General features: G+C 40.6%; 1 long non-coding RNA gene and 1 pseudogene across 15 annotated transcripts in view; both read left to right on the top strand.

The window, feature by feature from the left end:
* Positions 1–26,378, top strand: part of LOC139356355 (uncharacterized) — a 55,539-nt gene that overhangs the window by 14,315 nt on the left and 14,846 nt on the right. For 4 of the 15 annotated variants that reach the window (XR_011608117.1, XR_011608115.1, XR_011608108.1 and 1 more), the window contains 5 exons: positions 3,706–3,784; positions 6,666–6,872; positions 14,486–14,667; positions 16,308–16,400; positions 20,405–20,501. This is a non-coding gene — a long non-coding RNA (uncharacterized lncRNA). Of the gene's footprint in view, positions 1–3,705; positions 3,821–6,665; positions 6,873–14,485; positions 14,668–16,286; positions 16,401–20,404; positions 20,502–22,090; positions 22,273–26,378 lie in introns of all 15 variants that reach the window. The other 11 variants (XR_011608110.1, XR_011608114.1, XR_011608112.1 and 8 more) reach the window with 7 other exon arrangements.
* On the top strand, positions 7,522–9,076 carry LOC139356269 (ankyrin repeat domain-containing protein 54 pseudogene; annotated as a pseudogene).

The raw sequence follows: 26,378 nt of genomic DNA, 5'->3' as shown, positions 1-26,378 counted from the left end.
CCTTGGCTGCTGAGTTGAGAAAGATTGTGGGGAGATTTGGGTAGAAACAGGAGTCCTGAATGTGGCAACATCCAGGCAGGAGATAACGTGTTTCTGACCAGGGTCATGGCAATGGTGAGAGATGGTTGAATTTTTTTTTTTTTTTTTTTTTTTTTTTTTTTTTTTTTTTTTTTTTTTAGACAGAGTCTCTTTCTGTTGCCCAGGCTGGAGTACAGTGGCGTGATCTCAGCTTACTGCAACCTATGCCTCCCGGGTTCAAGCGATTCTCCCGCCTCAGCCTCCCAAGTAGCTGGGAGTACAGGCGCCTGCTAGCCCACCTGGCTAATTTTTGCATTTTTAGTAGAGATGGGGTTTCACCATATTGATCAGGCTGGTCTTGAATTCCTGACCTTGTGATCCGTCCGCCTCAGCCTCTGAAAGTGCTGGGATTATAGGTGTGAGCCACCGCGCCCGGTCCTGAGAGATGGTTGATTCTTGTTGAAATACTAAGTAATAATAATCAGAATAATAAAAAACAGTACTGGCTTTCACAATTATATGAAGTATGGGATGCTAGATTAAAGAAACCTCAAGTCAGGCCGATGCAGTGGCTTATGCCTGTAGTGTCAGCACTTGGGGAGGCAGAGATGGGAGAATTGTTTTAAGTCCGGGAGTTTGAGACCACCCTTGGCAACATAGCAAGATTTCTCTAGACAAATAAAAATTAATAACATGTAATTATCCAGGCATGGTGGTATGTGTCTGTAGAGTCAGTTACTCCGGTTGTCAAGGTGGGCAGATCTCTTGAGGGTGGGAGTTTTGCAACCAGCTTGGGCAACATAGCAAGGTCTCTCTCTCCAACAACAACAACAAAAATAGCTGGGAGTTGTGATGCTCACTTGTAGTCCTAGCTATGGTGAGGCTGAGGCAGGAGGATCCCCTGAGACTAGGAGATCAAGGCTGCAGTTAGCTATGAGTGCACGACTGCATTCCAGCCAGAGTGACAGAGTGAAACTGTCTCAAAATGCAAAGTAAAAAATCTCAAGTCGGACCAGTTCTTTTTTGACCATGCAGCCTTTTCAACCCCATAGCTGCGTGACTGGGTTTGTGTTGCTGGAGATGAGGAGACCTGTGCCCAGTTGTTGCCTGTCTAATCAGTTTATTTTTAAATATATTAGTGAAATTTATTTCATACTTTATGTCCTCATACTGTGTGGTTTTTTGAATTCTCCTTTGAATAGCTTGTAACTAACTATTCAAACATCTTATTGGTTCCATAATTCTTTTCTAACTCGCTTCTTAAAAATCAGAATTGATACTAGACTACCTACTCAGTTTTTATTAATGAGGAGATGGAGTTGTTTGCATGCTTCACCTAAGATTAGTGTCATATTAGCCAAATCAAATCAATACTTGAGCAAATGCAAAATTAGAGCTTCTTCAGCATGGAACTCTCTCATGATTCTTGAAGATGCCATTTCCTTTTTTAGTCTTTAGTAAAGAGCAGCTATCATTTCAGACCCTTTACTATTTAGGCACTTAGGAATTTTTCACTGGAATTCATGTAAAGAAAGACCATGGGCGTTTCTAATGAATTTAACATTCATCATTTAACTTCATGACTCATCCCTAGGGCTGTAGTTTTACTAATGAATTTTTCAGATACTACTCAGCTAGCAACTGAGCCTAACCAGGAACACACCCTCAACCATTTAGTGGTCTTTTTTTTTTTCTTTCTTTATTCCTTCTGAAAGTCGATTACTCTCAGAAGGTGGTGAAAACTTGCATGTCTTCTGTTTTTTTTTTCCTAGAGACAAGCTCTTGCTCTCTCACTCAGGCTGCAGTGCAGTGGCTTGATCATGCCTCACTGCAGCTGGAAACCCCTGGGCTCAAACAATCCCCCAACCTCAGCCTCCCAAATAGCTGGGACTACAGATGTTTGCCCCTATGCCCAGCTAATTTCTTTGTTTTTTTATTGTTGAGATGGGATCTTGCTATGCTGCCGAGGATGGTGTCAAACTCCTGGCCTCAAGTGATCTCTCTGCCTCAGCTTCCCAAAGTGCTGGAATTGTATACAGGCCTGAGCCACCTGTGTTCAACCCCCACTTTCTTTTTTGTTTTTTTTTTTTGAGATGGAGTCTAGCTCAGTTGCCCAGGCTGGTGTGCAGTGGTGCCATCTCGGCTCACTGCAACCTCCACCTCCCTGTTTTAAGCAATTCCCCTGCCTGTTAATATGAAGGCCGCCATGGCTGATGCCAACCAGTTCTGTCCCTGTATGTCCAAGCACCAGACTTCCTTACTGACCCTTTGCAATTTCAGACCCTCCATCAGCCTCCTGTATCCTGCTGGAGATTTTGGAGCGTCTCAGCATCTCTGAGACTGCTCGCGTGCATCAGGGAGGGAAAGGCAACAAAGCCCACACAGACCCTTGCAAGCATCTCAGGATCTCCCAGTGGGATCCTCTTTTCCCCAGCTCATTCCTTAAAATTCTGCTGACTCCCCTACTTCTTCCTCCAGCTCAGCACTTACCTGGAGTTGCCCCAAAGGTGACCACAGGGGAATTTTCACAAGGGACTTCCCCAGACTGTTCTGAGATAAAGGGGGTTAGGATTACAAAGAAGTAAACTCTAAACCCTGGTATCATGATCCCAAAGCATTTCTTAAGGGATGTACCCACAGTGGGCGCTGCAGCTCATCTTATTGGGAGAAAAGGAGACCAAGGATGCTTTTTCTAGATATGTCTGCAGTGAGGGGTCTGGTTATGCAGTTTATAGTAGAGCTTAAGGAATCTGTTCCAGGACCAGGGATACTTTCTTTTAAGTGTTTCGAATTACAACCTAAACACAACACCTTTACTGATGTCTGTGAATGGTCAGGGCCCTGGCTTGGGTTCAGGTCTGCAGGGGAAAGCATGCAGGTGTCCAGGCCATGGAATAACAGAGCAGTCAAGTGTCTGTGTATGCTTGGTCAGAACATACGGAAAATGTGAAGAAACTGCGGAATCCTACTCTATCCTTTCTAGTAAGAATTGATATTAGGAAGTACAAGTCATTTGATTATGTTTTTCTTTTTAAAAAATTGTTTTATGCAATTTGATTTTCTGTACATATATATTGATTTAAAGGAGTGAGAGACTTTCTAATTTCTAAAAAAATACACTTGGAAATTTGAGGGGATTACATTGAATCTGTAAATCAATTTATAGGGTATTGTTATCCGAAGAATATTAAGTATTTTAAAAATTATTGTAGGTATACATAAGTATGGGTTACATGGGATGTTTTGATACAGGCATACAGTGCATAATAATCACTCACATCCTGGAGGGTAGGGTATCCATCCCCTCAAACATGTGTCCTTTGTCTTAGAAACAGACCATCCTTGAACATAAGATGACTTCCAGTTATTTTTCAGTTTATCTTTGATTTCTTTCAGCATTACAAATTGTGTAAAATTCCTGTACCTCTCTTAAATTTTTTCTCTTAATGTTTTTTATTGATACCATTATAAATGGAATTGTTTATTTTATTTTTAATTGTTGGTTGCTTTTATATAAACCATAATCTACTTTGGCATGCCAGTTTTCTGTCTTGTAACATGGATAAATTTGTGTATTAATTCTACTCATATTTTAGTGAATCCCTTTTTTTACAGAAAATTATTTCATTTGCAATAATGACAGTTCTATTTTTATTTTAAATCTGGACAATTTTTTTTCTGTTGTAGAATTTCCCTGGCTAATACCTCCAGTACCCTGCTGAGTAGAGTGGTTAAAGTGGAAATTCTTGCCTTCTCAAACTTTCAGGTAAAGAAGCACAAGTCTGTCACCGTTAAGTATGACGTTAGTTATAGGTTTTTCATAGATACCTCTTAGTGGGTCTCAAAATCTTATTCTATCAGTAGTTTGCTGGGGGTTTTGTCAGGAATGGATGCTTGATTTTTGTAACTTTCTCTGTGCCTATTTACAGGATCATTTTTTGTTCTTTACTAGTATTGGGCATTATCTTGATTGAATTTTAGATATTAAGTCACAACTGCATTTGCAAAACAATCACATTTGGTCTTGGTGTATATTCACATTTTATGTGCCTGGATTTAGCTTGCCTATGTTTTCTGAGGATGTATGTGTCTATATGAATATGGCATATTTGCCCACAGTCCTTCTATTATACTTGTGTCTGGCCTTAGTATTACAGTAATACTGGGCTCTAGAATTAATTGGAAAGTGTTTCCTCTTCTTCATTTTTTGGAAGTATTTTCTGCTGAAGAATTAGCATTAATTATTTATTGAATATTGGTAGAATGTTTTACATAGATTATTTTGCCCTGGACTTTTCTTTGTGAAAGTATTTTAAATTAATATTTCTGCTTTACTTGAGTGACAATTCATAATACATAAATGTATATTTTATATTATACTTTTCAGTTTACTTTTATAATTTGTACATACAAGATATTGATTTCTCAACTGGGTGCAGTGGCTCACACCTGTAATCCCAGCACTTTGGGAGGCTGAGGCGGGTGGATCACAAGGTCAGGAGATCGAGACCATCTTGGCTAACACGGTGAAACCCCGCCTCTACTAAAAATACAAAACATTAGCCAGTTGCAGTGGCAGGCACCTGTAGTCCCAGCTACAGGTGAGGCTGGGAGGCTGAGGCTGGAGAATGGCCTGAACCTGGAATGTGGAGCTTGCAGTGAGCCCAGATCGCGCCACTGCACTCCAGCCTGTGCGACAGAGCGAGACTGTCTAAAAAAAAAAAAAAAAAAAAAAAAAAAAAAAAAAAAAAAAAAAAAAAATTTATTTTCTAATTCGTAATATTCTATGAGTAATAGATTTTCTAGGCTGTTAACGTGAAAAAATCAGAAATAATACAGAGTGAGTCTTCAGCCCAATCAGTGAATGACCCAAAGTCTATTGTAGAATGGATCATTGAAATATAATTTTATCCTTAATGTTTACATTTATTGTGGAGGAAAATAAGGTAGTGATTCTAAAGGAAATTAGTAAAAATACCATTTAACTTTGGATTTTCTCAAGAGGGCAAAGTAGACTTTCTAATTTTTATTGATAATTATATAAGACATAAACACAGTTTTTAATTAGAACAAACAATATGCCATTTGAAGAACAGTATGAAGAGGATAGTTTGATTAATAATTTTGATTAGTATTTGCTTACTATATATAAATATGTTGGGCAAGATTGTAAGCCATTAAACACACACATATATATATAGACATATATAATTGTTTGAAATAAGGAGACCACAGACTCATGACCAGTGAAAAACTGACATATTTTCAACCTTAGTAACTTTAAAACTATCATAAAAATTTACCATTTTGATTTATATTAACTAAATATACATAAAACTATGAAAGAACTTTATTAGAAAGTTTGACTAGTCATGGAGATCAATGTGTTTCACAATTAAAAAGTAACCAAAGACACACATTATTATCAAATACCAAACCAAAGCATTTAAGAAAAGATTAAGACTAAAAGATGCTATGGAATTTGTCACAGCAGAAATACAACAGAGCACACTTCTAGGCACTGTGATACCTTAATAGATACTATCAATTAATGTGTAAACACAGGCCAGTGTGCTCATCATTACATGAAAAACATTTAGAACTGGTAAACTAAGGAAGTTTGCAGGATACTGTATCAATGTAAAGAAAATCAGTTGCATTTTTATACTCCAACAACAAATACCTGGGAAAAATCAAGAAGACAGTTACATTTACCATAACATCAAAAAGAATGAAGTATTAGGTTGGTAATGGCAAAAACCACAATTACATTTGCACCAACCTAATACTTAGGAATAAATATAATAAGGAATGTAAAAGATTTGTGCAACACAAACTGTAAAATATTAATGGAGGCAATTATAGAAAAGACACATTTAAAAATACTTAGTGTTCATGGATCAGAAAAATTAATACTAAAACATTCATACTACTCAAATTGGTGTATTATTTAAAGCAGTCTCTATCCGAATTCCAATAGCATTTTCAACAAAAATTTAAAAAAATCTACAGTTTGTGTGGAATTATAAAAGACTCCAAACAATTTTAAGCAAGAGGGACAAAGCTAGAAGCATTACACTGCCTGATTTCAAGCTATATAGCAAAGCTGTAGTCATCAAAACTGCAAAATATTGGCATAAACACAAACAAATAGACCACTGGAACAGAATAGGGAGCTCAGCTATATGTATCCATCTGTATACAGTCAATGAATTTTCAACAAAGGCATACAGATACACAATGGAAAAAAAATAAACTCTTCAATAAATGGTGTTGGGAAAATGAGATATCCACATACAAAAACAAATTGCACCCAACCTTTACAGCATACATAAAATTAATTTAAAATATATTAAAGATGTAGGCCTCAATATTTGGACATATTGATACTGAGCCAAATCCCAGCCACCTAATCTAAGCCAACAGGAAGGTAGAGAAGTTGTGTTGATTTTTGCACATTTTTTCCTTTATAAACTTGCGGAAACTTCCATAATTTGCATTCCTTTTACCCATAATCCTGACTGCATCTAGAAAAACAAATCAAAGCAGTAATGTTGATGTTTTAGTTACTGTTCCTGTGTTGTTTATCTCTTCTGTTGTGGCCTGAATCTTACTACTACTTTCTCTGTTGCCTTCTGTTTTCTTAGTGTGTGGTGGGTCTCTTCCAAACACTCCTGAAGGAAACTTTACTTCTCCTGACTATGATGGAATCAGGAATTACTCGACAAACCTAAACTGTGAATGGACTCTCAGCAATCCAAATCAGGAAAATTCATCTATTTATAATCATTTTGAAGATTTTTACCTAGAAAGTCACCAAGACTGTCAATTTGATGTCCTAGAGTTTCGAGTGGGTGAGTTCTAAGAACATATTCTCCCATTTATCTACAATATTCTTTTTATGTTTTTGTTATTGTGGCTGTTGTTGCTGTTGTTGTTGTTTTGAGACAGGAGCTCGTTCTCTTGCCCAGACTGGAGTACAGTGGTGTGATCATGGCTGACTGCAGCCTCAACCTCCCAGGCTCGGGTGATACTCCTGCCTCAGTCTCCCAAGTAGCTTGGACTACAGGCGTGCACCACCATGTACAGCTAATTTTTTAAATTTTTTTGTAGAGATGGGGTCTCCCTATGTTGTCCAGGCTGGCCTCGAACTCATGGTCTCAAGTGATCCTTCCTCCTTGGCCTCCCAAAGTGCTGGGGTTGCAGGCATGAGCCGCCATGCCTGGCCTACAATATTCTTCTTAGGCTTGGAGACCACCAACAATGAAGGGAGTCAAATGGCTCCAACATAGGTACATATGACCCAAAAGAACTCTGTTCAAACAAAGCCACAATTCTGTGTGTGCTCAGCTGAGGAAAATGAACCCCAAGAACAGTGAGCGAGGCACATCACCGTACAACTAGACCCTGTGTTACAGTCGCTTGGTTTTCTGCCATGTGAGACTTCCTCAAGCGAGAGTCCACTACTATGAAGACTCCTTTCCAAGGAGACTGGGACTTAGCATGGTCAGCATGTGTTGGCAGTTTCCTGAACTTCCAGGATTTACAAAGCGGCTGTGAAATTCTCCTGAGGGCTTAGGCGTTAAAAGAAGTTTTTCAATGTACCAGATGGAAAAACACATGGAAGCTATTTGGGGGAAATAACCCCAAAGCAGTCATTTGTCTTTGTTTTTGTAACAGAAAAGGATTGCGGTGTACTCAATAAGCCATAATTTTCTTAAGAATTTTTAAAACTCTGTATTCAAGAAGGATGAACCAATTTTCATTTTTTCTTATAATCAAGGTGTAGTTTATTCATTAGGTTGCTTCCACGATTACGCTGACACTTTTTTTTTCTCAGTAAATAAGTAGATAGAGGAAAACAATAATATTGTAAATAGGATGTAATCATCCATACTGTCAAAGTCTTGCTGAGTTCTGTGTTATCCCAAAATTTAAAGAAAAGGAGGCTGGGTCAGGCATGGTGACTCACACCTGTAATCCCAGTACTTTGGGAGGCCGAGGCAGGCAGATCAAGAGGCCAGGAGATCGAGACCATCCTGGCTAACACGGTGAAACTCTGTCTCTACTAAAATACAAAATATTAGCTGACCATGGTGGCAGGTGCCTGTAGTCCCAGCTACTCGGGAGGCTGAGGCAGGAGAATGGTGTGAACCCAGAAGGCGGAGCTTACAGTGAGCCTAGATGGTGCCACTGCACTCCAGCCTGGGTGACAAAGCAAGATCCTGCCTCAAAACAAAAAACAAACAAACAAACAAACAAAAAAAGCTGAAGGGCACCTGGGGCGGCTTCTCCTTCACTGACCTCGGGTCTGCACTGGGCAGCTGCACGGGCCTCCCAGGCCAGGAGGCCCCTGGGGCCCAGTCCCCATTGCACCACCGCACGACTGGTGGCAGTAGGATGCAGAGCTGCACCAAGAGCTGTGCTGCAAGATCCCTGCTGGCGGCTGAGGCTCACTGCCAGGCCCCACTGCTGGCTCGGGCCCATGAGCAAAGAGGTGCAGCTCTGAAAAGAATGAGGGAGACAATGCCAATGCTGCCAGTGCCAACGACGAGGAAAAAGTGTGGCAGCTGCTGGAAAATGGCACGGATCCCTGTGCAAATGACAAGGGCCACACAGCTCTACACTTTGCCTCTTGCAATGGTAATGACCAGATTGTGGCCTGCACCACCCATGACTCTGTCATCACCTTACTGCTACGACGAGGGACCCGGTGGATGCCCTGGACCAAGCTGGACGTATGCCTCCACACCTGGCCAAGACGAAGCTGAACATCCTGCAGGAGGACCACTCCCAGTGCCTGGAGGCTGTGCGACTGGAGGTGAAGCAGATCATCCCGATGCTGAGGAAGAACCCGGTGCACCTACAGTGACGTGAACAGCGGAAATGGTTGGACCACCTCTGCACCCACCTCTAGATGACCAGTACCAAAGAGCAGGTGGATGAAGTGCCCGACCTCCCAGCCAGCTCCACCTCCCTCAGTCTTTGGATACAGAGCATGGAGGAGGTAGCAAGAGATGTTCCCTGGCTTCCTGTCACTGCCCCCACTAGTCTCTGAGTACAAAGAAAAAGCCCAACATCTGGGACTTGGAAGCTGCATTTGTCAGGTGAGGACCTCACCGTCATCCCCAGGTGCTATGGGGTAGAGATGCTCTCTCCACAGCCTCAGGGCCACTCCTGGTGCCACAGTCTCCAGCATCTCTGTGGACTGGGACGATAGCCCCCAGTTTCTTCCTCTGGCTCCTGTGGCACTAGGCCAGGCTCTACAGCCTCACCTCAGCTCCACAGACCTGCACTGTCCTAGCAGACCTCGCTCACCCCATGGCCTCCATGGTGCCCTCACCAGGCCCCAGACCCATCTGTATGTTCCTTCCCAGCCATGGGCTTGTTTCAGTCACCAGGTGTGGCCTAGGTGGGCACCCTCTGGCTGAGGGGACTGTCATGGGGGCTGTTGGCTGGCCCTGTGCCTCTCATCAGAACTTAGATATAGACATGTCATCAGACTTTCAAGGAAACACTGCAGTGGGTGTCTCTGGTTGGAGGAGGGGATTGATGAGGGTTAGACCTTAAAAATACAAGTTTAAGAGGGACCCTAGACCCTAAAAATGCAAAGTTAAGAAGGACCCCAAAGCAAAAAGTCCCAACTGCTTTTCTCCCAATCATTAAAACGCGAGAAGGGTGTAATGGTTTTGCAGCCTACTTGCAGTATTTTGCAGCCTAGCGGTACTAGGCTTATAAGTGGCCTCCCACTATGCCCATATTCTGATCCAGGAACCTGTGAACATTACCTTATATGGTAAAAGAAGCTTTGCAGATGTAAGGAAGTTAAGGACCTTTGGCAGGAAAGATTATCCCAGCTTGTTTAGGTGGCAAGTTGATGTCCTCACTCGGATCCTTGTAAGAGCAGAGCAGGTGATGAGAGAGTGGTGGGAGGTGTAGTGATGGAAGCAAGAATTGGAGTCATTCAAGGAGGGCATCAAAAGTCGAGGATCGGAGGCTGCCTCTAGAGCCAGGAAATGGATTCTCCCACAGAGTCTCTGAAGCCACTTGCCCTGCTCCCACCTTGACTCAGTGGAAGGGAATTTAGAATTCTGGCTTCCAGAACTATAAGAGAATACATATATGTTGTTTAAAGACACTAAGTGTGTGGCTCACGCCTATAATCCCAGCACTTTGGGAGGCCAAGGCGGGCAGATCACTAGGTCAGGAGATTGAGACCATCCTGGCTAACACAGTGAAACCACGCGTCTACTAAAAATACAAAACAGCCGGGCATGGTGGCGGGTGCCTGTAGTCCCAGCTACTCAGGAACTCGGGAGGCTGAGGCAGGAGAATGGCGTGAACCCACAAGGCGGAGCTTGCAGTGAGCTGAGATCGCACCATTGTACTCCAGCCTGGGTGACAGAGCAAGACTGTCTCAAAATAAATAAATAAATATTTCTTGCACCAGCAACAGGAAGCTAGCATTGCAGTGAAGCCTCAAAATCCACCTGAAGAACATTCCCCATGACACATCATTTGGCTGTCTCCCTTGCAACCTCCACACTCTAGGTATCAGCCCTCACATTAAGCCCAAACGTTACATTTTCTTTTATAACATGGCTTGGCCCCAGTAGCGACTGCACAATGGTACTCAATGGCCTTAAAATGAAATCTTTGACTTTCAAATTCAACGAAATCTTGAAAATTTTATCTGCTGCAATGGGAAGTGGACCAAGGTTTCCTATATTCAAACTTTCACTTACCTCCGCTCCTGACCTTCCCTTTGTCAATCTTGCACCTCTTACCAGGCTCTCGACAAACCTATTATCAGAAGGAAACGCACTAGCTGGTTCTGCAGCTAAACAACAGCCCTTAAGCCCCAACCCCTACTACCTGTTTCCCAGCTCAACAGCCCTCATACTCACCAGAAGAAAGCCTCAATCTTTCTGTGGCTGGGGCCACAAACAAGGAGGGCTGGTTCTTTCTAGACAATAAGCTTCTCTTGCCCATGTCCCAGAAAAAATCCATACTCACATTCACAGCCTCTTTCACACCAGCTATCATCCTCTCCTTCAGCTTTTATAACCTCACCTGCAGTCTCCTGCCATGGCCACCACCCTTAACTCACTCAGGCCCATATGATCTGCAACCAAGTTTCTTTCCAGGGAGCACTCAGACCACCCACTTAGCCCAGAAATCAAGCTAAAGGGCACCCTCCAGTGTTCAGAGGCCACTACAAAATTGGAAAATTGATTTCATTCATATGCTGCCTCTCAAGAAACATGACTATATCCTCACCCCTGTTGATCACTTTCAACAGGCAGATCGAGGTCTTTTCCACCACCACCAAGAGGGCAAAAGAGGTTACCTCAATCTTCCTACGACAAATTATCCCAAGGTTTGGACTGCCCACAACCATGCAGTCTGATCGTGGCCCTGCCTTTATCTCAAATGTAACTCGACAGGTCTCCAAGGCCTTAAACATCAAATGGATCCTCCACATCCCTTATTGCTTCCAATCTTTGGACATGGTACAGGGAGCCAGTGGTCTTTTAAAACAACTAACTAAACTTGCCCTGAAGGTTAAGATCCCTGGCCCATGCTCCCACCCAGTGAGCTCATAAGGTTGAAAGCCCTTCCCTGTCAGCCAATAAACCTAAACCCCTTCGAACTCATGTATGGGCGGCCTTTCACCCTACATAGTTTCCCACAAACTACAACTTCCCTCACTGATGAAGTCTGACCCACCCTACATCTCAGGGGCATTCTCCTCAGAGAATACGCTGATGCATTTCTCCCCCAACCAAACCCTGACACCCAGCTCACAACCTTACCCTCCAACTCAGAGACTGGGTATGGGTGGATGAATCTCCACCCCATTACCCTAAATGGAAGGGGCCTTATCAGATGATACTAACCACACCCATAGCAGCCAAAGTTAAGAGCCTAACACATGAGATGTGGCACTCCTAATCTTAAAAGGCATCTCATCCCCATCCCTCCACACCCCCCACATTTCTACCTAAGTATCTTTCATCCCTCACAGGCACAACATCACTCTGCCTAACCACAGTCCCAGAATCTCTGAAAACTGCCTGCACATGACATTGTCATTTTTTAACTTCCAATCTTTTCCTTCCCATCTTGTCCAGGGCCTCAACTGGTACCCACTTCCAGCCCCTATGAACACCCCAGCTTATTTCTCAACCTAATACAAGAACTTTGGCTACAAGGCACATTTCAGGATTTCACCCCAACCCAAATCTTTCTTCTCCTTTTGTTTATTCTTTTTGCAGGAACCTCTTCAACCTGATAGGTGGGTGCCTCATGTCAGTGTCACTCACCAACTATTAAGGCAAACAAAATTATCCTTGTGCTCCAATTGCTGGATTTGTATGTTGGCCCAAACCCAAGGTTCCACTGCTGTTCCAACCCTTCTAACCACTTGGACCAGTTCCAGTATGAATTTACACCTTACCTACTCCACAGATCCACTTCCAAGGATCCTTTCCTCCTCAATCCATTAAATCTGGCCATACTGTCCTACAAAGGATCATAGCTTAGCTCAGACTTACAGCTTCCGGACACCAACTACTCCAGGACCAAGCAAAATCTGTCAGGCTCCCTATTTGGGATCCTATGTCTACTCAAACCAATTTGGCCACTCTTGCTTGCCTCAACTGCTCTTTTAGAAACCCTTCTTAAAGCACCTTTCTCAGGGCCCTCTCAAAACCCCACTGCTAATACGTCCTCAATCTTCAGCTTTCTCAAGGCTATGAAAACATTCAAATTAATCAAAAAATTGTCTCATCCAATATCTGACCAAGCCTATCCAATTCTCTGGTACCCCATCCATTACCGTTAAAATTACATCTCCTTCCTCCCGTACTCCTTTATGCCAGTGACGTCCCCCACCCACCAAAATAGAAGGCTTTCCCTGAAGAGATTGTTTTGACAATCCTACCTGTCTTCCCTTTCTTTCCGTCAATTCCACTACCCCACAGCAGGCACTCATAGACAGCACCCACTTCATTCTCTCTTTCCAAAACCAAACATTTCATTTCCTCACCAGCTAAAATCCATTACCAAACCTCTCATTGGAGCTGCTTTTCCCAGCTCCTATTCAGTATGAAACAAATCATTTTTTTCAGGACAGATTCCAAGAAAATTCTGAAAACAGTGTCACAGTTGCAATACATTTATAGCAACTGCATGTTTTTCATTAAAACAATAATTGAGTCAAAATATAACGCTCTAAACTAAGAAAAAGTTTTCCTTAAATTCACAATCAGTTCTAAAAGCACTAGTACGTACCAGGATCTTTTGTGGGTTCAGATTTTACTCTGCTGGGGACACAGTTACAAGTAGAAGTAAACCCTGATCAAGCCATGAGCTGGTGACAGCCACTCCCACAGCATTTGAATACTCTGGACCTCAAAGTGTAACATCACTCACTTGACCAAGGTGAGTGCAAAACTGACTCAACTGAAAACTGAAATGTTTATTTCTTACATGAATAACACGTGTCAGCTGGATTTGGTACTTTAATTCCAATCTATCTTTTGTGGACAAAAGTACAACAAAATACTAGAAGTGTGTGTTAACTTACAAACCCCGCTCTAAGGCTTTCCAATTCACAGTGTCGCCAATCCCCCAGGGTTTACCTAAGAACACTCTTATTCAAAAATACCAAGTCAAAGAGGGCATGTTCGTAACAACTCCAAATGATTTTCTTGCCTATTAAACTTTGAAATATGTGACATAAGGCCTTTTTTATTATTATTGTACTTTATGTTCTAGGGTACATAAATCTCAATACTTTAAAAACCAAAACATTTTGAAGGAAGGTAGTTAAACAGCAGTAACGAAATTAGATTTTACCTTCCACCTAAAGATATTATTGACATGTCAGCATCTGTTACCGTTACGCGACCACCTATGTACAAAAAAAGGATTAGATTTAACTTTTTCAACATTTCAAATACAACTAATATTTCCAAAGGCTTTACATATAGGATAACTGGGGATTGAACAAGGTTTTGCAGCTCTGAGTCATACAAGAATAAGCACTGTGTTGGTCATCAAAGACCGTACTTTGTTTTGTCCTGTAAAGAAGAGAAATACGAATGATAATAATCTCACAGCTTTTCATCCTTTCTTCCACCTGCACCTTCCTTCCTTTAATGAAAAAGTTCTTATTTTTGTCAATGAGAGAAACATAGAAGCATACCATTCTCTAGTTAAGATAGAATACACAGATAAGACTCTGCTGATGTATACATGACATTATATATATAGAGATTTTTGTTTTGAGACAGGATCTCTCACTCTGTTGCCAAGACTAATGTGCTGGGACATGATCATGGCTCACTGCAGCCTCAACCTCTCCCAAGATCCAGCTATCCTCCCACCTCAGCCTCCCAGCTGGCTGGGACTACAGGTGCACGTCACCACACTCAGCTAATTTCTTTTCTATTTTTTGTAGAGATGGGATCTTTCCATGTTGCCCAGGCTGCTCTTGAACTCCTAGCTTCATGGAAGACTCCCACTTTGGCCTCCCAAAATGCTGGAATTACAGCCATGAGCCATTGTGCCCAACCCTGGAGTGTTACGAATAATTCGTCTGGCTTAGAAAAACTGAAAGGAGTGACTGCTAACAGACACAAGGTATGTGGTGAGAAATACATTCTGGAATTAGTGGTGATAGTTGCACAGCTTGCAAATATACTAAACACTATTGACCTGTACACTTTAAAATGGTAAAGTTTATGTTATGCGAATTCTACCCCAATTTTAAAACTGCAAAAAAAGAAAGAAAAAAGAAAGAAAGAAGAAAGAAAAAGAAAGAATGAAAGAAGAAAGGAAGGAAGGAAGGAAGGAGGAAAGGAAGGAAGGAAGAAACAGTATTTCAAAACACTGAAATACTGACCATCCTCTCTACCAAATGTTGATGAAGATGTACAACAACTAGAACTTTCACTCCCTGCTGGCAGTAATGTAACATGGAAGGATTGCTTTGAAAACTGGTTTGTTGGTTTCTCAAAAAGTTAAACCTAAACCTGCTAGAGGATCCAGCCCTACCAATTTGAGGTATTACCCAGAAGAAAAGAAAACATATGTCCTGATAAAGACTTGCACCCAAATATTCATAGCAGCTTTCTTTATGATTGCCAAGAAATGTAAACCACCCAAATATTTATCACCAACTGAGTAAGCAAAATAATCGTGATTATATCATAATGTAGACAAAAAATTGAAATAACTACACTAAAAAGCTTCTACACAGCAAAATAAACAATCAGCAGAGTAAACAGACAACCCAGACTGGGAGAAAGCCTTCACAATCTGTGTATCTGACACAGGACTAATATCCAGAATCTACGAGGAAGTCAAACAAATCATCAAGAAAACAAACAAACAATTCCATCAAAAAGTGGATTAAGGAGATGAATAGACAATTCTCAAAAGAAGATCTACAAATGGCCAATAAACATGTGAAAAAAATGCTTAACATCACTAATGATCAAGGAAAATGAAAATCAAAACCGCAATACAATACCACCTACTCCTGCAAGAATGACCATTATCAAAAAATCAAAATTGGCATTGATGTGATGAAAAGAAAAACAGTTTCACACTGCTGGTGAGGATGCAAACTATTAAAACCACTATGGAAAACAGTGTGGAGATTCCTTAAAGAACTAAAAGTAGAACTACCATTTGATCCAACAGTCTCACTACTGGGTATCTACCCAGAGGAAAGTAAGTTATTATAAAAAAAAAAAGATACTTGCACACGTATATTTATAACAGCACAATTCTCAATTGCAAAAACATGGAACCAGCCCAAATGCCTATCAATCAACAAGTAAAGAAACTGATTATATAGATACACACACACACACACATATATATATATGTTTATCACATATATAGGATTAAATACTACTGAGTCACTTATAAATGAGAACAGGCAGTATTTGTTTTCTGTGGCTGACTTGTTTTACTTAAGATAATAGTTAAGTCAAAATTGAACAAAAGTCATTGAAATTAAACAACTCGGAAATGAGGAGTCACTCTCCAGTTCCTACTTCATTTAATCTTTGTGGGTGCTCCTGTGTTTTATTTCATAGAGCAGGAAGTATCCTAGTTAAGTTTTTGCTGCTGGTCAAAGAAATGAAAGGAAAAGATAAGAGAAGAAAAGAAAAGAAGATGGTACTATTCTATTCTACCCAAGAATGATCATTCTGTCTGTACTGGTAGAACCTGCCTGATTTCTTCTTCAGTTCTTTTTTTTTTCTTTGTAGAGTTAGGGTCTTGCAGTGCTGCCCAGGCTGGTCTCAAACTTCTGATGTTATGTGATCCTCCCACCTCAGTGTCTTATAGTGCTGGAATTACAGGTATGAATCACTGCACCCAGCCTTTAATCAGTTCAGTGAACTCTACAATGTTTGGTAACATGGGAGCCAGTTTTGTTCACTGCTGTATCCACAATGCCTACAGAGTACCTGACACAGAGTAGGACTCATTATGTATTTATTGAATGAATATGTGACTGCGTTAATTTTTGATGGTGGCTGTAACAAATGACCATGAAATTTAGGGATATCAGATCACACCCAATTTATTATGTTACAATGCTGGAGATCAGAAATCCAACATGGGTCTCGCTGGGCTTAAATCAAGGTGTTTGTGAAGCTGGGTCTCCTTCTGGAGGCTCTAGGAGATAATCTGTTTTCTTTCCTTTTGCAGCTCCTAAAGGCTGCAGAAGATCAAAACGAGATTCTGGGGACTCCAACAGGGGGAAGGTGTGAGAGGAGCAAGGGTTGAAAAACTACCTCTTGGCTACAGTGTTCACTATTTGGGTAATGGGTATACTAGAAGCTTAGTCACCACCATTATGCAATTTACCCGTGCAACAAACAAGCCCATATATGCCCTCTGAATCTAAAATAAAGCTCAGTTTTTAAAAAAAGTAATAGATTTATTTTGTAGAGCAGTTTCAGGTTCACAGAAATATTAATAAAAACATACAGAGTTTCCACAGACCACTTCCCCCAACTGTTTCTCCTATGTTTATACCTTGTATTGGTGTGGTTCATTTGTTACAGCTGATAAACCTATACTGATACATTATTACTAACAGTGCATCACTCTTTGTGATGTATATTCCATGTGTTTTGACTAATGTAAAATAACATGTGTCCATCATTACTGTATCACAGGGAATAGTTTCATTTTCCTAAAACATCCCTGTGCTCTGCCTATTCACCTTTTCCTTCTTCTCCCTGAACCTCTGGAAAAACCAGAAAACTCCTAGAAGATAACATAGGAGAAGAATCTTGGGTTTGGCGTTGACTTTTTACATACAACAGCAAAAGCATGACTCACGAAAGAAAAATTAGTAGATGGGACTTCATTAAAATTAAAAACTTCTAGGCTAGGCAAGGTAGCTCACACCTTTAAATCCTGCACTAAGAGAGGCTGAGGTGGGGGGATCACTTGAACCAGAAGTTCAAGACCATTCTGGGTAGTAATATAATAAGGCCATGTCTACTAAAAATTTTTTAAAAATTATAATAAGTAGCCTAGAGTTGTGACTCATGCCTATAGTTCCAGGTACTCAGGAGACTGAGGTGAGAGGATCACCTGAGCCTGGGAGGCAGAGGTTGCAGTGAGCTGATATTGCACTGCTGCACTTCAGCCTGAGTGACAGAAAGAGACCCTGTCTCAGAAACAACAACAACAACAACAAACAAACAAACAAAACTAACTATCAAAATGGGGCAAGGTGCCTATAATCCCAGAATTTCGAAAGGCCGAGGCAAGAGGATGGCTTGAGCCAAGAGTTTGACACTACTAGCCTGGGCAACAAAGTGAGATTTCATCTCTGCAAAATATTTAGAAATTAGCCCAGTATGGTGGCACCTGTAGTCCCAGCTAATCCAGAGGCTGAGGGGGGAGGATCACTTGAACCCACAAGTTCGAGGCTGCCGTGAGCTATGATTATACCACTGCTTTCCACCCTGGGCAACAGAACCAAGCCCTGTCTAAAAACAAAAACAAACAAAAAAAAAGGCAAAAGAAAACAAACAAACTGATTTTAAAATGGGCAAAAAATCTGAACAGACACCTCACCAAGGAAGATACACAGATGGCGAATAGCATACGAAAATATACTCCCCAACATGTGTCACTAGGGAACTGCAAATTAAAACAAGAGGGAGATACCACTACATTCCTATTCAAATGACTCAACTTCAAAACACAACACTAAATGCTAGCGATGATGTGAAACCACAGGAACTCTCATTCTTTGCTCATAGGAATGCAAAAAGGTAGAGTCACTTTGAAAGATGATATGGCATTTTTCTTACAAAACTAGTTGCAATTTTTTTTAGGTGTGATCTTGCTCTGTCGCCCAGGCTGGAGTGCAGTTGCACGATCATAGCTCACTGCCGTCTCAACCTCCCAGGCTCAAGAAATCCTCCCACCTCAGTCCCACAAATAGCTGGGACTACAGGCATGCACCACCATGCCTGGCTAATACTGTTTTTAATTTTGTGGAGGCGTGATTGTCTCATGTTGCCTAGGCTGGCCTTCCACTCCTGGGCTCAAGTGATCCTTCTGCTTGGCCTCCCAAAATGCTGAGATTACAGGCATGGGCCACGGTGCCCAGCCTTGGTTCTAAATTTTAAATTGGAAAATAAATATATAACTTGTTTGAGGTGTATAGTGCCATAAGCAGATTTTTTAAAAGAGTGAAATAGGCCAGGCGCGGTGGCTCAAGCCTGTAATCCCAGCACTTTGGGAGGCCGAGGCGGGTGGATCACGAGGTCAGGAGATCGAGACTATCCTGGCTAACATGGTGAAACCCCGTCTCTACTAAAAATACAAAAAAACTAGCCGGGCGTGGTGGCGGGCGCCTGTAGTCTCAGCTACTTGGGAGGCTGAGGCGGGAGAATGGCGTGAACCCGGGAGGCGGAGCTTGCAGTGAGCCGAGATCACGCCACTGCACTCCAGCCTGGGAGACACAGCGAGACTCCGTCTCAAAAAAAAAAAAAAAAAAAAAAAAAAGAGTGAAATAAAGCTCAAAAAGCAAGTGATAATAGAAGACAAAGTTCCTGGGGGTAGGACCTGTAGCACAAGGAATACTGTGAGTACCTGGATGATCAGCCCATTTACTGGGCAGTAGCACACCTTTAAGTATATATTGTTGACTCTTCATAATCCAGGCAGAATTAAAACTTCACAGTTCAACAACAAACTGACTGTTCTTAAAGAAAACCATTTTTTGGTGGGGTTGGGGTGGGCCAAGGTATTACTCTGTCTCCCAGGCTGGAGTGCAGTGGCTGCAATCACAGTTCACTGCAGCCTCAACCTCTCAGGCTTAAGTAATCCTCCCACTTCAGTGTCCTAAGTAGCTGGGGCTGCAGATGGTGCTTCATAATGCCTGGCTAATTTTTAAAATTATTTGTATAGGAGGGATTTTTCCATGTTGCCTAGTCTGGTTTTGCACTCTTTGCTTGATCTAGGCAGGATCGTGTCTCTACAAAAATTGTGCTGGGATTACAGGTGTTAGCCACTGTGCCCAGCTGAAGACTATTTTTAAAAAGGCATAACCTAGAGAAGTTCTTTCACATGACCAATTCCATCTCAGTTCATATGTGTCTAAGGGTTTTTTAGGTCAGCGGTCTTCAAAACGTGATCAAAGGAGACCCACGAGGTAAAAATGATTTTGATAAAAATACTAAGTCATTATCTGCCTCTTTCACCCTTGTTCTTTTACAAGTGTTTGGTGGAATTTTCCTACATGAGGTGTGGAAACCACAGATTAAATCCTGATATGAGAACCCACTTGTTTTTTATTATGCCAGACATTCAAGAGAAATGCAACAATGTAAAACAAGTCCACTTTTCTCACTTTTTTGAATTTTGAAAATACAGTTATTTAAAACGTATTATTTATAGCAATATGTAATGGTTTTATTATAATTATGTAATTAAAAATATGTATTTTAAAATTTTTGTTTTAATTTCTAATTTTAATAGAATAATTGATATGAACAAAAAGTCTTAGAGACCTTCAATAAAGTTAAAAAATGTAAAGGGGAGGGTCCACCCCAAAAGTTTGAGAACCAGTAGTTTAGAAATATTCAGAGAAAACCACCTACAATTTGCTACTCATTCAATTTTCTTTTTTCTTTCTTTTTTTTTTTTTTTGTTGTTATTTCAGGAGATGGGGTCTCATTCTGTCACCCAGGCTGGAGTGCAGTAGTGCTATCACAGCTCACTGCAGCCTTGAACTCCTGTGCTCAGGATCCTCCCCCATCAGCCTCCTGAGTAGCTGGGCCTGCAGCTATACACCACTGTGCCTGGTTAATTTTTTTTTTTTTTTTGGTAGACATGAATGAGGTCTCACTTTGGTGCCTATCCTGGTCTCAAACTTCAGACTTCAAGCGATCCTTCCACCTCTGCCTCCCAAAACTCAAGGATTACAGGTACGTATGAACCACCATGCCTAACACTTGCTCAATTTTCTGAAATAAGACTGTGGGATGATAGTAGGAAGATAAAGGTAGAAAAACAGGAGTGAGTTCTAGTATGACTATGCATGCCTACTCATTCTTTTATACCAAGAAGAACTTTCAGTGGATACATTCCTTACAAACAAAGGCAACTGAACAATATTGTACAGGAACTGCATGAACATGGCCAGTGTCATCCTTTCAAACACGTAGAATGCTTCCCTAATTTCTTCTTTACTCTCTTTCTCTGTGTCTTGCATTTTTTGCCATCATTGTCATAAACCACAGAAAGGTAATTGTTCTATTTTATCACCATTTGCTTCATTAATCTGTACTTTGCTTGTATGGAATTTTGCCCAACACACCTCATTACAATTACAGTTTCTAATCTTTTTTTTCTTTTTTTTTTTTTGAGACAGAGTTTCACTCTTGTTGCCCAGGCTGGAGTGCAATGGCGCAATCTCGGCTCACTGCAACCTCCGCCTCCCAGGTTCAAGCGATTCTCCTGCCTCAGCTTCCTGAGTAGCTGGGATTATAGGCATGTGCCACCACGCTTGGCTAATTTTGTATTTTTAGTAGAGACAGGGGTTTCTCCATATTGGCGCGGCTGGTCTCAAACTCCTGACCTCAGATTGTCGGCCAGCCTTGGCCTCCCAAAGTGCTGGGATTACAGGCATGAGCCACTGTGCCCGGCCAAAACATTTTTGTTTCTGAGACAAGGTTTCACTGTGTTTTCCAGGCTGGAGTGCAGTGGTGCTGTCACAGCTCACTGCAGCCACGAACTTCCAAGCTCAAGCAATCCCTTCACCTCAGTGCCCCAAGCAGCTGGAAGTACAGGTGCTTGCCACTATGCCCAACTAATTTTTTTTTTTACTTTCCTACATGTGGGTTCCAGAGGATTTGTGTATACACAGAGATGGTAGGGAGTGGGGCTGGAAACAATCTTCTTTGTATACTGAGGGGCAACCGTATATGTTTATATTAATATAGTTATATGGTAGGACACATACTGTTCTATAGACTTGACTGATATTATTAATGACAAGTAATTTTAAATTGAGTGAAATGATTATAATAACAGTAATAATAATAAAGTAGCAGCTGGCTGGGTGCAGTGGCTCACAACATAATCCCAGAACTTTGAGAGGCCAAGGCAGGAGGATTGCTTGAGGACAAGTGTTGGAGAGCAGCCTGGGCAACACAGTGAGACCCTGTCTCTACAAAAAACAAAAAAAAAAACAAAAAAAACAAGAACTCGCCTAGAGTAGTTGTGTCTGCCTGTAGTTTCAGCTACTTGGGAGGTTGAGGGGAGAGGATCACCTGAGTCCAGGAAGGCAAAGACTGCAGTGACTCATAATCAGGCCACTGCACTCCAGCCTGGGCAACAGAGTGAGACCTTGTCTCAAAAAAAAAAAAAAAAAAATTTAGCTTACTTCTTACCAGGAGCCTGTAAATACTAAGGATTGTTTAGTTCCCCATAACTCTTCCTTATTTCATGTAACCACTCTATCTTAAATTGCTCCCAGATTTCACTGTGCTTGTGCATATGACCTTTTGTTTAGGTTGAATTTTCTCCAAAGGTATCTCCAGAAATGAGATGACTGTGAGTCAGCAGGGCATGGACATTCTTACTACTTTGATGTAAATTGCCAAGCTTTTGGGCATCTCACAGTTATAATCCCAGCACTTTGGGAGGCCAAGATGGGAGGACTGCTTGAGGCCGGGAGTTGGAGAAGGCAGTATGGTGAGACACTTGTCTGTTATTTAAAAAAAAAAAAAAAAAAAAAAAAATTGCCAACCTTTACCCTGGAAGGCTTATATAAAATTCAAATGCCAGTAATAGTATAATAAAGTGCCCATTTTATTGCACCTTTTCCAACACAGGGTATTATAATTTAACCAGCTATTTTTTTGTTTATTTTTAGTAGATAAAAGACCTCACATTACTTTATTTTTATTTATCTGTCACATTTCAGCAACTTTCCTTATGTTAGCTTATTAGCTCTATTTTTTGTCTGTTCATGGTTTTTGTTTTGTTTTTTGAGACAGGGTCTCACCCTGTCACTTGGGCTGGAGTATCGTGGCACGATTATGACCCACTGCAGCCTTCAGCCTTGACCTCCCAGGCTCAAGTAACCCTCCCACTTAAGCTTCTCAAGTAGCTGAGACCACAGACGTTTGCCACCATGCCCAGCTATTTTTTGTTGTTGTTGTGGAGATGTTTATGTTATGTTGCCATATTTCCTAGGATGATGTCAAACTCCTGGCCTCAAGTGCTCTTTCTGCCTCAGTTTCCCAATGTGCTGGGATTATAGGCAGCCATGAGCAACCTGTGCCCAGTCTCCATTTTCATTTTTTAGTAACAATTTTATTGCAGTATAATTCACATACCATACAATTTATCTATCAAAATAGGCAATTCAGGCAGGACACAGTGGCTAATGCCTTAATGCTAGCACTTTGGGAGGCTGATTGCTTGAGCTCAGGAGTTGGAGACTAGTCTGGGCAAAATGGCAAAACCCCATCTTTAGAAACATACAAAAATTAGCCAGGTATGGGGGCTTATGTCTGTAGTCCCAGCTATTTGGGGGCCTGAAGCCAGAGGATTGCCAGATCCTAGGATGCATAGATTACAGTGAGCTGAGATGGCGCCACTGCACTTCAACCTAGGTAACAGGAGAAGACCTTGTCTCAAAAGAGAGAGAGAGAGAGAGAGAGAAAGAGAGAGAGAGAGAAATCCAGTGGTTTTTGGAATACAGAGCTATGCATCCATCACTACAATCACATTTACAACGTTTCATTATGCTGTAGAGAAATCCTCAGCTCTTAGCCACTGCCTTCTACTTCCCCCACGTCCCTGTGTCTTCATAGGCAATCACTGATTTATTTTCTGTCACTATAGATTTGCCTAATCTGGATCTTTTAAAAATGTGATGCTTTGTGACTGGGTTTTTTTTTTTTTTTTTCCTCCTAGGGCAATATTTTCAAAGTTTCTTCTTGTCAGCCTGTATCAGTATGTGTTTCCTTTTATGGCTGAGTAATAGTCCATGTTTATCCATTCATCAGTTCAGAGACATTTGAATTGTTTCTACTTATTGGTCATCATGAATAATGCTGCTATCAAGATTCATGCACAAGTTTTTGTGTGAATATATATTTTTATTTCTCTTAGATTTATATCCAGGAGTGAAATTGTTGCATTATGTGATTACTGTACATTTGTTTTTCCAAACTGGTTACACCAGTCAGGTGTGGTGGCTCATGCCTGTAATCTCAGTTATTCAGGATTCTGAGGTGGGAGGATCATTTTAGCCCAGGAGTTCAGGACCAGCCTGGGCAACATAGAGACTATCATGATTTTTTAATAAATCAAATGACAAGAAAAGAAACACCCAAAATGATTACACAATTTTATGTTCCCACCAGTAATTTATGTGGGTTCCAATTCTTCCACATTTCACCAACTTTTTTTTTTGAGACAGAATCTTGCTGTCATCCAGGCTGAAGTGCATCAGCATGAACATGGCTCAGTACAGCCCTGACCTCCCAGGCACAAGTGACCCTCTCACCTCAGCCTCCTGAGTAGCTGGGAGTTACAGGAGCATGCCATCACGCCTGGCTAATATTTGCTTTTTTTTTTTTTTTTTTTTTTTTTTGGTAGAGATGAGGTTTCGCCATGTAGGCCAGGATGGTGTCAAACTCCTGAACTCAAGTGACCTGCTTTGGCCTTTCAAAGGTCTGGGATTACAGGTGTGGGCCAACCATGCCTGACTGGTGTAACTGCTTTGGAAAACAGCCGCCATGCCTGGCCTTCACCAACATTTGTTATATCTTTTTTTTTTACTTTCTATTGTTTCATTAAAAAATTATTTTATCTGTTGCTTTAATTATAATAAACAACAAATAAATTTGCAGTAGAATTGTGTTCCCCTGAAAGTATTTGTTGTTTAACTGAAATACACGTTTTTTAACCTAGATATTTTGGTTTTATTTTCATTTTATTTTTAATTTTTTTAAAAATTATTTGTTCATTTATTTTTATTTTAGTAGATTTTTGGGAAACATGTAGTGTTTGATTCCATCAATCAGTTATTTAGTGTTGATTTCTAAGATTTTCTAGCACCCATCAACCAAGCAGTGTACATTGTACCCAGTGTATAGTCTTTTATTCTTCACCCCCTCCCACCCTTTCCCCAGAGTTCCCAGAGTCCACCGGGTTATTATGCCTCTGCATCTTCATAGCTTAGTGTCTACTTATGAGTGTGAACACACAGTGTTTGATTTTTCCGTTCCTGAGTTAATTCACTTGTTACTTCACTTAGAATAATAGTCTTCAGTTTCATCCAGGTTGCTGAAAATGCCATTATTTCATTCCTTTTTATGGCTCAGTAGCATTCCATCATATATATGTGAGAGAGAGAGATATATATATGTATGTATGTATGTATGTGTGTGTGTGTATATATGTATATAATTACAGTTTCTTTACTTGTTGATTGATGGGCATTTGGGCTGGTTCCATGTTTTTGCAATTGCAGATTGTGCTGCTATAAATATCCGTGTGCAAGTATCTTTTTTTTTTTTAAATGATAATTTACTTTCCTCTGGGTAGATACCCAGTAGTGAGATTGCTGGGTCAAATGGTAGTTCTACTTTTAGTTCTTTAAGGAATCTCCACACTGTTTTCCATAGTGGTTTTAATAGTTTACATCCTCACCAGCAGTGTAAAACTGCTCTTTTCTTCATCACATCAATGCCAATCTTGATTTTTTGATTATGGTCATTCTTGCAGGAGTAGGTGGTATTGCATTGTGATTTTGATTTTCATTTTCCTTGATCATTAGTGATGTTAAGCATTTTTTTCATATGTTTGTTGGCCATTTGTATATCTTCTTTTGAGAATTGTCTATTCATCTCTTTAATCCACTTTTTGATGGGATTGTTTGTTTGTTTGTTTGTTTTCTTGATGATTTGTTTGACTTCCTTGTAGATTCCAGATATTAGTCCTGTGTCAGATACACAGATTGTGAAGGCTTTCTCCCAGTCTGGGTTGTCTGTTTACTCTGCTGATTGTTTATTTTGCTGTGCAGAAGCTTTTTAGTGTAATTATTTCAATTTTTGTCTACATTATGATATAATCACGATTATTTTGCTTATTCAGCTGGTGATAAATATTTGGGTGGTTTACATTTCTTGGCAATCATAAAGAAAGCTGCTATGAATATTTGGGTGCAAGTCTTTATCAGGACATATGTTTTCTTTACTTCTGGGTAATGCCTCAAATTGGTAGGGCTGGATCCTCTAGTAGTTTTAGGTTTAACTTTTTGAGAAACCAACAAACCAGTTTTCAAAGCAATCCTTCCATGTTACATTACTGCCAGCAGGGAGTGAAAGTTCTAGTTGTTCTACATCTTCATCAACATTTGGTAGAGGGGATGGTCCATCTTTCAATGTTTTATTCTTTCTTTCTTTCTCTCTCTCTTTCTCTCTTTCTTTCTTTCTTTCTTTCTTTCTTTCTTTCTTTCTTTCTTTCTTTCTTTCTTCCTTCCTTCCTTCCTTCCTTCCTTCCTTTCCTTCTTTCCTTCTTTCCTTCTTTCCTTTTCTTTCTTTCTTTCTTTCTTTCTTTCTTTCTTTCTTTCTTTCTTTCTTTCTTTCTTTCTTTCTTTCTTTCTTTCTTTCTTTCTTTCTTTCTTTTCTTCCTTCCTTCCTTCCTTCCTTTTCTTCCTTTCTTTCTTTCTTTCTTTCTTTCTTTCTTTCTTTCTTTCTTTCTTTCTTTCTTTCTTTCTTTCTTGGAGTTTTAAAATTGGGGTAGAATTCACATAATATAAAATTTACCATTTTACAGTGTAT

The sequence above is a fragment of the Macaca nemestrina genome, chromosome 9 (genome assembly GCF_043159975.1).
Source record: "Macaca nemestrina isolate mMacNem1 chromosome 9, mMacNem.hap1, whole genome shotgun sequence".
Lineage (NCBI taxonomy): Eukaryota > Metazoa > Chordata > Mammalia > Primates > Cercopithecidae > Macaca > Macaca nemestrina.
Note: the sequence above shows the minus strand (reverse complement) of the source record. Positions and strands in the feature narration are given on the sequence as shown.